Source organism: Stylophora pistillata, chromosome 6, assembly GCF_964205215.1.
Source record: "Stylophora pistillata chromosome 6, jaStyPist1.2, whole genome shotgun sequence".
NCBI lineage: Eukaryota > Metazoa > Cnidaria > Anthozoa > Scleractinia > Pocilloporidae > Stylophora > Stylophora pistillata.
The window spans coordinates 17,396,417-17,408,768 of NC_142524.1; the positions used below are offsets into that span (position 1 = coordinate 17,396,417).

The 12,352-nt window shown below is 38.5% G+C and overlaps 1 non-coding gene and 1 pseudogene across 1 annotated transcript; both read right to left on the bottom strand.

The window, feature by feature from the left end:
• Positions 1-7,915: 7,915 nt before the first annotated feature.
• Positions 7,916-9,338, bottom strand: LOC148728591 (uncharacterized; annotated as a pseudogene).
• A 2,377-nt stretch (positions 9,339-11,715) lies between these two features.
• On the bottom strand, positions 11,716-11,788 carry Trnar-acg (transfer RNA arginine (anticodon ACG)). The gene has a single exon. It is a non-coding gene; the product is annotated as a tRNA-Arg (tRNA).
• Positions 11,789-12,352: the final 564 nt, after the last annotated feature.

Below are 12,352 nucleotides of genomic sequence, written 5' to 3' on the forward strand. Positions count from 1 at the left end.
ACGCGAGGGACACCAAGATGGCGGATAGTAACCGTTGCTAAGCTATTGGTCACGTGGGTGAAACCTAAGAATAGGCTACTCTAAACACGCGCTGGGGAGTCGTGTAGGCCTGTCAACCCCATTTAACACAATGTTGTTAAACACGTAGTACAGCTGACGTCATCGTTTCCATTTTTATCCGAATCCGACCGTACACACTAGCACGAAAGATATACGGATTCCTTTTTATCCCCTTTCAACAGCGTTTCCAAACCTATACGGATTCGGTGGATCCGATCCGCGTGTTAGAAGAAACTTTTGGGACATAATGACACACTACTATTTGCACATTATGAGGACAAGTCTCTACTGGTAACTGAAATTGAAAAATTTTTCCTGCACAAGATAGTTAAGATTCCTGATCAGACAGATGCCAAGGCTAGTTCAATCACTGAGTCAATACCGAATGATCCTTCTGTGGGTGAAGCAAATTTATTTTCCAAGTTCCAGCCGTTTTCCCAGAGTGATGTGCTGAAACTTATCCAAAAATCTTCTAAGAAATCGTGTTCTCTCCATCGAATGCCAACAAAGCTTATTTTAGCATCTATTGAGCAACTCTTACCGGTTATCACTCAAATGATTAATTCATCGTTATTAGCAGGACACTTTCCGAAGTTATGGAAAGAGGCATTGGTTGACCCACGACAAAAGAAAGCCGGGATAAACGACTTTGGCAATCTTCGTCCGTTCAGTAATTTACAATATGTCTCAAAACTTACTGAGCGGGCAGTATTTGATCAGGTTCATATCCATCTGACCACTCATGATCTCTACCCGAAGCTTCAGTCAGCATACAGAAGAGGTCACAGCACCGAGACTGCATTGCTTAAAATACACAACGACATCCTTATGGCTATAAATCGCCAACACGTGATATTGCTGGTGCTTCTTGACCTCCGCGCCGCCTTTGATACGGTTGAGCACTCGGTCCTTTTATCTCGCTTAAGTAACAGTTTTGGGATAAGGGATGCTACACTGCGTTGGTTTAGGTCATAGCTTTCTGACCGATCCCAGCGCGTTTCACTTGATGGTAAAGCTTCTGGCAATTAATACATAGCAATTAATAGATGGCGTTCCTCAAGGGTCGTGCTTGGGGCCATTACTGTTCGCACTATATGTAAGTAAAATATTTAATATCATAAACGATCACTTGCCACATGTCCACACGTATGCTGATGACACGCAGTTATATCTAGCGTTTAAACCTGATTCTGCAGTGAACGCTCTTGATGCTGTTAATACAATGGAACTTTGTATTCGCGACTTAAGAACCTGGATGCTCCATGATAAACTCAAATTAAATGACGACAAAACGAATTTATATTAATTGGAACAAGACAACAGCTGGCAAAGGTTGATGGGATCTCCCTGTGTGTTGGTGACTCTAAGGTTTTCCCAGTGAAATCAGCAAAGAACCTTGGCATATGGATAGACAGTAATCTTAATCTGAAGATCAATGTTAACAATACCTACAAAGCTGCCTGTTATCATCTGAGGAATGTACGACGCATTACGAAATACTTAGAGGAGAAAGCATCACAAACATTGATACATGCTTTAGTAATCGGACGGATAGATTACTGTAATAGTATTTTATAGGGTTTACCAGCTACAGAATTATCTAAGCTCCAACGCCTTCAAAATTCGGCAGCAAGGATTATTTTTAATATCCCAAAGATGTGTCACATCACACCAGTTGTACGAAAACTGCATTGGTTACCTGTTCAGTTTAGAATACAGTTCAAATTTATCATGATCACTTTCAAAGCAATTAATGGACATGGTCCAGTCTATTTACAAGATCTTGTTAAGTTGCAGCACAACGGACCATAGAAATTAAGATCTAGTGATAAGGGTCTCATGCTGCAAGCACCAAATGCCATAACAAAGAGAACATTAGGTGATCGTGCTTATATGTGTGTAGCACCTAAACTTTGGAACAGTCTTCCTTATAAAGCGCGTAACGAGACTGATTTTAGTAAATTTAAAATTTTACTAAAGGCTCACCTTTTTAATTTAGCCTTAGGACTGAATTTTGCATGGTTTAATAGTTTTTTACAATTTAGATAAGGTTTTATTAGTTTTGTAAATTTGATAAGGGTCTTACTGTAATGTATTATCTGATGTAAATTTTAATATTCTATATTTGTTATGCGCATTTGATCATGTGTAACTGGAATTTGCGCACTTCAAATATCAAACTATTATTATTATTATTAGTGTGGACGGAAGGCCTAAACGTATCAAAAAGCATACGGATTCGAAAGAGTCCGTGTTAGTGTGGACGGGCCCTAAATTCTGGGCCCTAAATTCTGTCTCGTGACGTAAGAGGTGAATGACGTATCGAATATCATATTGATTAGTGCTCTGTGAACGTTTTAACCCTTTTCCAGCAGGAAAAAACCCTTATAATTTGGCCATACAAAACTTAAGCTCACTTTGTTTGTCGTTATATGAAGTATCCCTTACAATAATTGCGGTTTAGCGACACAGTGGGTTCAGACTTAAGGCTTACGTGACTTACAGCACCCGCTAGTGTTTGGATGCGTTCAAATCGATTCGTTTTCTCGCGTTTATAAGTGTTTTTCGAGCCATTTTCCCTCTACAGAAGCCCTAAGGACAGCATCATTAAGCTGGAATGTGGGTAGAGGCAAGCCTCTGAAAGAAAATAGAGGTGAGATGTGGTTTCATGTTTACTGAACCGCCAAAATGCTTTCATGCAAGTTTGGCGAGTTCGCAAGTGAAGTCGTGTCTGTGGCCCATCTGTGAATGGCTACCAGGACATACCAAGGCTTTTTGGACCAGTTTTGAGTGGCAAAAGTCTCGATCGATGTGATATTTTGCTGGTAGGACTGGGTGGCTTAACACGATTCTAATTATTTGTTAAAATGGAAATGTGAGGTGTTGCCCTCTCGAGTTGCGGTGGAATTTCCCATAACTCTTTTCGGTCATAAACGAGGCAAAAGTTGTGTTTGCGACACTAGCATTCGTCAAAAGGAGGAACAAGGGCTAGCGGATAAAGTGAGAAGAAATTTTCCAGCCAAACAGCAAGATCTGGCCCTGAGGTGTGTTTTGAATGCAAACTTTTGATTTCTTGAGCAATTTTTGACCTTGAAAGAGCAACACTTTTTCAGTGTTGCTCTGGAGCAGAATGCTGGATTTTTTTGGCATTTTTTATTATATGAACGGTTCACTGCAATGGAAATCGGGAATCATTGTGGGTGTTTTAGGCTGCAATAGGTGTCACATCAAACAGCCTTGCAATGTACACACTTACATAATGTTGTCTCTTAATTTCAACAAGAAACAAATAACAACAGTAGTAGGTGTTTTTACACCTATGTATGCTTATGTCTTCGTGGCTTGCTGTCTAAGGGTTATCGAAAAACTCTTTTTAAACAAATGGTTTTTCATTCTTTTGTATTTGAGTTTAGGAAGCTTAAGCTATTTAAACTTGTATGAAAATTTCCGAAGCAAAGTACATGATTTTAATTAGTGTAAACTGCGGATCTTCTTCCGCCGCCGCCAGGAAAAAGACCAAGAGCAGGAAAGGAAAGAAGAAGAAATCGTCGCCGAAGGCGACGAATAAAAAATAATCCCGCTTCCAAGCGCAAATCAAAAAGCAAGAATAAATTCGACATTTCCAATTTTGTCAAAAAACAATCACGTGGTCATAAGGGTTTATGTCTACGAAAGAACACGACGGTTCTCTCCTTATTGAGGAAGATACCAGGCTTAAACAGACCTCTACACACCATCGTCCATGTCTGAAATCAAGTACTCCTACGATTTCACGTGTGAATGTGGCATCTGTCATTCATGTTATAGAAAAATGGAAGTCGAAATAGAAGTCAAATGGAAGTGTAGGATAGACGACCTATGGAACGACCATTGTCCTCATTTGTTAGATAAAGTGATTCACAAGCTAACTAATCTTCACATACACGATGACTCCAGCGACAGCGAAGCGAGAGGAATGGTTAAGGAAACGACAAACTCAGTGGATACGTGAACGAGCTATAGGGAATGATACCGAAAACCCCAAGATCGCTATTACCCCTCTCTCTGTCAGAGATGATGGTATCGCTGTTCAAACCTATAAGAGATGAATGGAGGTTGCTAGATGGAGGTTGCTAGATAAGAGATGAATCGCGAGGTTGCTAGAAGAATGGATGCAATGGAACGCATGATAGCACGCGAACGACAACTCGAACGGTATTGGGAGGAACGATATAAAAAGTTGAGAAAACGCTTTGGATTGATGCAAACGGATGACATATCGACGGCTTTCCAAGCAACTACATTCGTCTTAAGTAATCAAGGTAAAATAAGTAAGGAGGAAAAGGCGTAATCAGAACTAATTGAAACATGGGTAGACGAAGAACTACAACGAAGCGAAAACGAAAATCCAAAAGAGGACATGGAGGGAAGCAAAAAGGAGCTTTTTTTGTAATCTTTATTTAGACACGATCAATTCATCAGCCTATAAAAATACATATCACATACGCTAAGATATTTAAAATTAAAACTACATACTATAACACTAAAGCTGTTTTCCGTGAATGCCGTGCGTTAGACTTAAAAAATGTCATTGATCTTACGTTTAAATAACCCCAGAGACTCTGTGTTCCTTATATCGCGTGGTAAACTGTTCCATAATGTGGCGCCATTGTAGCTAAAGCTTTTTCTGTAATAATTAGTGCGCGGTAGTGGAATATTAAGCTTATTTTCAGAGTCCCTAAGGTCATAAGCAGAGTCACGCCACGTAAACTTTGAATATAGATGGTATTGAACAAGGGACTACCAAGTTTAGATTGGGCGCTATACCTAAAGCAGCTAAGATGTTGTACAAAATTGCCGAGGGAAAACCCGTATCGGATCGCATCAAACAAAAAGAGGATGAATATAAGAGGAGATATGCGGCTTATCGAAAAGCAGGGGGAACAATGACTAAACTACAATGGTCGAAGGCAAATAATGCAGTGATAAAACCAGAAGCATGTTCCATCATGTAAACGTTGTTTATTTAGTTGTGTGATTTTACAATAAAAGTGTAAAAATCAAATTCTCATCAAAGTCGTTCAAATCATACTTTAAATATCCATAAGGGAAAGACTTAAACGTGTGACTGTCAAAGATTCTCTTGTCAAACACCAATCCGTATCTCTTCGTCTTTTTTTCCGTTCTAATAGTCTTTTTCAACGGATCCCTAACAAAATGAGTAGGATTAGTTACCAAAGTCTCTCGCCTCTCATCTAAAGGGTTTATGATTTCATCTAAAATATTCTTTCTCATGACCTCGTTATTCAACTGCATCGACCCCCTTACATTGAGTGAAAACCCGCGCACCTTACAAACTGTCTTTCCCTTCTTGGTAACGTAACCGTAATTCTTTGCCCCCCCCCCCCCCCCAGATACAAATTCCACTATATAATCATCATCATCAAGTTCATTAGTCATATCACCCAGAAAATCACCTAGAGGAATCTCTACTTACGTCGGTTTCCACGTGTAAATACACGAGTCAGTGTCGTAATACAAGACTCGCTCGTTCAAGATAGAGAGCGATTCGTATAATTTCAATCTAGCTTGACACGTAGTAAAAATAGCTATGAAAATGTTAGGTTTTGATCCCGTGTCTACATCTTCACCTATCCTTCTATGTGTCACTTCCAATACTTCTGAACTCAACACGCGAATAGATGAAATCTCTAGGAGAGGGTTGGTAATGAGATCAAATAATTGGTGCGGTTCAGTGATCTGCTCTACTTTATACTTGTTCATACGTTCACCAAACTTTCCCCAAAAGGAATTGAGCATTAATTTTGCTGTCGTCTTACGACCCTGATTCTTTTCTATTTTGGAAGAATCAAGTGCGATCCCCTCCTGTTCATTATACCCCTTAAGATACGCTTCTTTCTTCTCATTGTTGTCATGCGTCCATGAAGGCCACCCACCACTTTCCTGTTTGATCTTTAACCACGTATTTACATAAGATGAAAAAAGCCCTGTGACCCTTTGGTCTGATGGAAAATGGTACACTTCATGAATGCGTTTGACAACATACCCCATTTCAATTCCTTTTTGAATTTCTAGAGTACACCAGGTACCTCTCAACATGCGTTCCGAGTCAGAATGCGAACAGCAATAATTACGTTCGAGTGGCGGTTTTTTAGATTCGGTCTCAAGACATGTGCGACAAAGAGGAAATGTCAACTTACTATATACTTACTATTATACTTACTTTTATGCCTTACTATTATACTTACTATTATACTTACTATTATGCCTATAAGGAAGAACCGGATTGAAAAGTGAGAGCGGAGGTAAGACATCTACGCAAGCAATTCCAAAATAAGCCGATATGTCCTGCTCCTTGGGTTTGAAGTAAATGATTGGATGACCCACAGGGTACGTCCCATACTTGTTAACCCACGGGTCTTCAGATGTTACATCTACATATCGTGTATCTTCCCCTAGTTTTTCATCCGCCTTACAATACAGTGACGCAGCACCCGTGAGACCCCCGAAAAATGCACCACGCGCTACTAGAGGTGAAATAATCTCTATGCCTGATAAAAACGAGCGAATCTCTTCGGATTCGGAAACGAGTCTCTTCCACTCACATTCCCACATTTCAACAACGTGATAACCCTTAGTGCGAAGATCTTGCGTTTTTCGCATGGTACATGAAAAAAGAGCATCCATGGTACGATCTGGGTTTGCAAATGAGAATTGCATCCTATCAGGAAAACACGTGCGACAACCATGGTAAAGACACCCATGAAATTCATACACAGTGTTGGTTGTGGAATCCAATCCATCCACGTGGTAGGAAAATGGATTAGCTATTATACTCTGTTCACCGCCATTTCTAACATGTAATATTCTAGGCGTGGGTGACTTCAATTGATACTCGCACCAATGAAGCCACTCAAGCGATGCTTTTGAATGATTCACTTTTCCCCCTTCCCAACCATTTATAGGTTCAACAGCTACACATCGAGATGGTGAATGGCATTTCCTCCAGTATCTGTTACAAGCCGAGGCAATTGTAATACATTTCTCAAATGGATCAAATCCAGCGATGGAGCGAAATTCATTCACAAATTTCATACATCCCTCTTTTAAAAGTTTCACGTCCGATTGACAGTACGTTATCAATTCTTCCTTCAAAAAAAAACGACCATTCGTTTCTACTTGCGCTCGATGCCACTCTAAAAATTCCTCTTTTGTTTTAGATGACATACCATCGGGATCATAAAATGATTCGTCAGGGATTTGTCCGTCATAAGATTCATTTTTCTTAGTATGAAACAAATGAGGAAAAAACCTTTTTTTCACCTCCGACAGACCAAAGGTAGATGTAAATGAAGAAAGGCTCATAGGTAAAAAACAAAAAGAATCCTTAAAGGTGATCTCCCCGACACGAAAGGATAACACTTTGGTTCCCACCGAAACGACATCCATCATACGCCTCCCCTCGATTAAGATTTGATGTTGTAAAAACACGGAATCATATCCTTTCAGGTTATGAAAGATACAAATCACCTCTCTAGAATCACCGTATTGGTCTATAGTGAGTGTGGTAAGATAATCAAGAAAATCTCGCGTACATTCCTCTCCATAAAACTGAACAAACCGTTTGATTCTGATGTTAAGGCGCACACCAAAATCGGCATTTGTGTCTTATCGTCAGAAAGGCGCGCTTCAAAATCAGCATAAACAAAAATGGGGGGTTCCACATAATAAGAAGCGTCCGGTCTCACTTTTCGATGTCTCTCAAGAGTTTTCTTGTCTTTTTTTCGCAATTTATCATCTTTTGGATTGACTTTCTGAATGAAACACTTATGCTCTCGCAAAAACACTTCCTCTTTATCATCTTTTTTAATTATCTTATCATCACTTCCTCTTTATCCTCTTCCTCTTTATCATCATTTGGATTGACTTTCTGAATGAAACACTTATGCTCTCGCAAAAACACTTCCTCTTTGCACACATGACAGGTACCGTGAAAACAAACATGTTTCTTCATTAAATCTAAATGAATCTCTTTACAACAAAGTCCGCACCTATGTAGCTTTGCACACACTCCGTCGTCATTGTGAAATGCAACACACTGAATAGAATAAAACTTACGATTACATGTACCACAATGATGAAACGGGGTATCTTTGACATTCTTCGGCCCACATTTTTTTGATTTACAAGCCGGACATCGACGACCCTGGCAAGGATGATGACGAAATTCATCATGATCGAAACCTCGATTACAATCGTCACAAAAATATGATCTCTCTAAGAATCCTGCATAGGATGTGCACACGTGAAAATGATCATTCACTTGTAATAGACGTAAAATTTGAGACGACTCTGGACCCTCAAACGTAATCATATATAGGAATGATGCCGTACATGATTACGTTGAAACTCGTCCGATAAAATAGATTGAAATTTGCGTAGAGCTTCTATCCCACAAGGACCAAAAGGTACACCCGCTTTTTCATGTAATTCTTCCGCAAGATGTTTCTGTACACTATCATTACATCTAATTACATCATATCTACAACGGTTGTCTACGCTTTGCCCTTTTTGTGTTCTAGCTCGTGCCATAACTATTGCCCTTCCACAGCACAATTCATCTGTATTTGTTATCATGATGACACTCTTTTTTTTCTTCAAAACATCCACCATGGGGATCTTCCCCAAGTCAAATTTAAACTTACCACCTCTCTGCGGTGATTGAATGATGGTAAGGTCGGCGTTAAAAGAGGAGGAGGAATTGAAGGCTTCACCAGAATTGAGCTTGTTTGCTAATGCAACCATGTAACTGTCAAACCTGTCCGTTCCAGTCATCACTTCTTCTACTGGTAGGGTGATGGATTGAAATGCATGAGGAAATGCATCAGATTGAAGGTTGAAATGCATCATGTGATGATTTTGAACATTCTCGCTCCTTAGAGTGTTACGAATAGATCTAAAAAATTAAAAAAATCATTTTTTAGCTTTTTTGAATCACAAAAAATCAATTACTTGCGATCCATCATTGTTCATACCTTGTGAGAGCTTCAGATATCTCTTTTCCAACATCGTCACTGGATGAAGGTTCGCGTATTTCTCTTAAATTTGCTGAATACTACATTTTTCCATCGGGATGGAAATCCACTTCTTTCGAAATTAAAATGGAATAAAGCTCCTCCCGACTGACCCCCATCATCATCAACATCAGATACAAAATCAATGAGCGAGTCGTCACCAGTATCATCATCATCCGAGAGAGCATCTGATTTCCGCTTCATTTTTTATAAAGAGAATCGATCACTATAAAAATTGTAAAAAATAAAAGCTTTTTCAATTCGTTTCACAAATTCTCACAATGTGCATGAGTTCGTCTTGTTCCTTACTCGTTACATCGATGACAATCCACAAATGACGAAATCCCTCATGTACTTTACAAAGTATGGTATTAATATATTCCACATTGAACATACTAGGGTGAGCAGTTAATTTTACATTCAGTACGTGTTGAGGTTGATTATATCTTTGTAAAAAAGAGCGTATTTCATCCTGTATCCTAAAAGCCATAATATTACTGATCTCCTAAAATAAAAAATGTAATAAATAATTATAGAGAACTCCTTTTTACTGGAATATGAAATCTACTTTCTACTAACCTCTGTGTAGATTGACATGGTTTGTGATTCGTAAACTGGTTTTCCTCCTCCTCCTCTTCTTACTTGCAGAGTGATCCTTTTTACGAATAATTTTCCACCGGTGAACTCCAATCTTTTATACCCGCAGACCATTATCTTTTTTACCCTTTTTTTTTTTTTTTTACCTTATTAGGTTTTTTTATACCCGCACAGACCATTATCTTTTTTACCTTATAAGGAGGGGGTAGGGGAAGGGGGGGTATATACCCATATATGGTAATTATCTGATAATTATCTGGTATCTTCTTATCATATAAAAAGGTCATGGTGATGATGAACTCCCAGATACGATTTGTGACTTGATGGTAACATATGTCGTTGCTGACATTGTGCGAGCCGTCATTGAAGTTATCCTTGAATCAACCTCTTGAATGGCTCTAAGAAGATCCCGTCGATTGCAAGGACAAAATTCTTTCGTTCCAGTTAACAACCCCACCACTACTACCACTACTACCAGGCGATCGAGACGAATACTCGGATTGTTACCCACACACGATGGACAAGATGACAAATGTTTTATATGCCAAGATGAAATAACCATCACCATGCGACGAGCAAGAACAACACCTTGCTGTATGAAGAGGATACACTTTGCCTGTTATCAGACCCACAGACGAGCGAGTCGAACGTGTGGGAATTGTAGAAGAGAGTGGACGACAGTACAAAATCCACGTGCCCCATTTCCACCAGCACCAAGTCGTATTTACCTCCCAGAGATACCGCGAGTTGCAGAAGGTGAAAGAAGAGAACAGCAGAGGCTACAAGCGATTCAAGACTTGGAAGCCTTACCTGCCCCTGGAGCATTGGAGCATAGAATTACTCAGGTAAGCGCGAATCATTCATATGATATAATTTTCTATATAACGTTTTTTAATTGGAGTTTTTTCATGTGTTTCATCGTAGTTGACACAAGCATTTCAAAGGACGTTCCAAATTGCAATCAGACCCATCCAACAACGAGACCCTAATTTTACACCTTTTACCGAAAGACGTTTATCCGATGTAAAATATGTATTAGAATGTGCCTCTACTTACTTTCGTGAGGGTAATATGTATACCCTTCAATTCCTTGTTTTTGAACCATTTTTTTATTATAAGGTGCGCTTAGTTTTGTATCTGATAATTCCATCATCCGTTCTTCATTTCTTTTCATTACGATTTTTCTTTAATGTGAACACTTTTAATGAATTTATTCATTCTTCAGCAAGTCATATTTATTTTCAGTAAGTAAGAAAGTATTCCTAATTTTTCTTTTTAGATGGGTCTTGAAGATAGACATATAATCATGTCCTGCTTTTTGCTTCATCATCAAGGAATGATGGATTTTTTAATGAATCTTATTGAAACGATATTGCGGTTGATAGATGTAAATGTTCATCAGTCAACTGATAGCTATTCCATTCATGTTTATATGAATCCAACATTAAACAGGAGATATAGGAGATGGAAGAGATCATTATCTTTTTACTATAGAATGATGTTTAATGAGGCTAGCCGACCACATGTTGATTTATTTGTTTTTCGACTTTTACCAGATGTTATTCGGTATTTTATTTCATTCAGTTTTAGAATTCCAGTTTGTATTTCTAGCGGGAGTGAAAATACCTTTTTTTTCTTTAATGTCTTTTGCAGATACAACTCGTAATCAACCGTCGTGATATGGGGGCTATTTATGGGACAATTGCTGAAATAAAATTCTCTATTTCTCTTATTCGAAGGGCTCCTAGAACAATTCTTTGTCTTCTCATGCAACACTATGAAATGTTAGAAGAGATATTTCTAATACTTTCGGATGTTAGTTTCATTTGTAATCTTGTCCTATATTGCCCCATGATGGCAACAAACCATTGTCAACCAACAATTGATTATTTAGTAGCGCATGGATACGAGTTTTTGGGTTTAACTGGTTGCCATAATGGGGACAATCATGATGTTATTTTTTTCGCTCACCTTTTAAAAATGAAGACTGTACCAGGACTTGAACCTGGAATCTTCTGATCCGTAGTCAGACGCCTTATCCATTAGGCCATAGAGTCTTACCATGGTTTAAAAACATAAGTTTTTATATTCTTATAGGTCCCTCGTTTACATGAATGTTCTAAGATGGTAGAATGTATTTCCTGGCAAGAAAGTATAATTTTAAGAGGAATTCGTGAAGGTCTCAGCTGTATAAAAATTATGCTTAATCATTCTTATAAACTACACATGGAAATTCGTTTCTGCAATGAGTTTATTATGCTATTTTATAGATACTATAGAGCATATCCAAATACTTTAATGAAGCAACTTTTATTTCTATTTATTTTTCCACATTTAATTCGTCCATTCTTATCGTGCGAGAACACTAGTAGTACCACAAACTCTCCACCCCTTTATCATTTTTATGGTTTCATGCTCAGTACCAAAATTTACATCTGCCCCTTGTAGATTCAAGAAGATGCCATATCTGCAAGAATGTTGCTGTATTTTCCTAACCTTTCTCAGAGTCTCCAATCTATTTTTCAATATATGTTAGATGATATACGATCACACTCGTATGATCAATGTTTTTATATTGTGTCTAGTTGTTGGTCGTTGATGGTTAGAGAATCTCTACAACT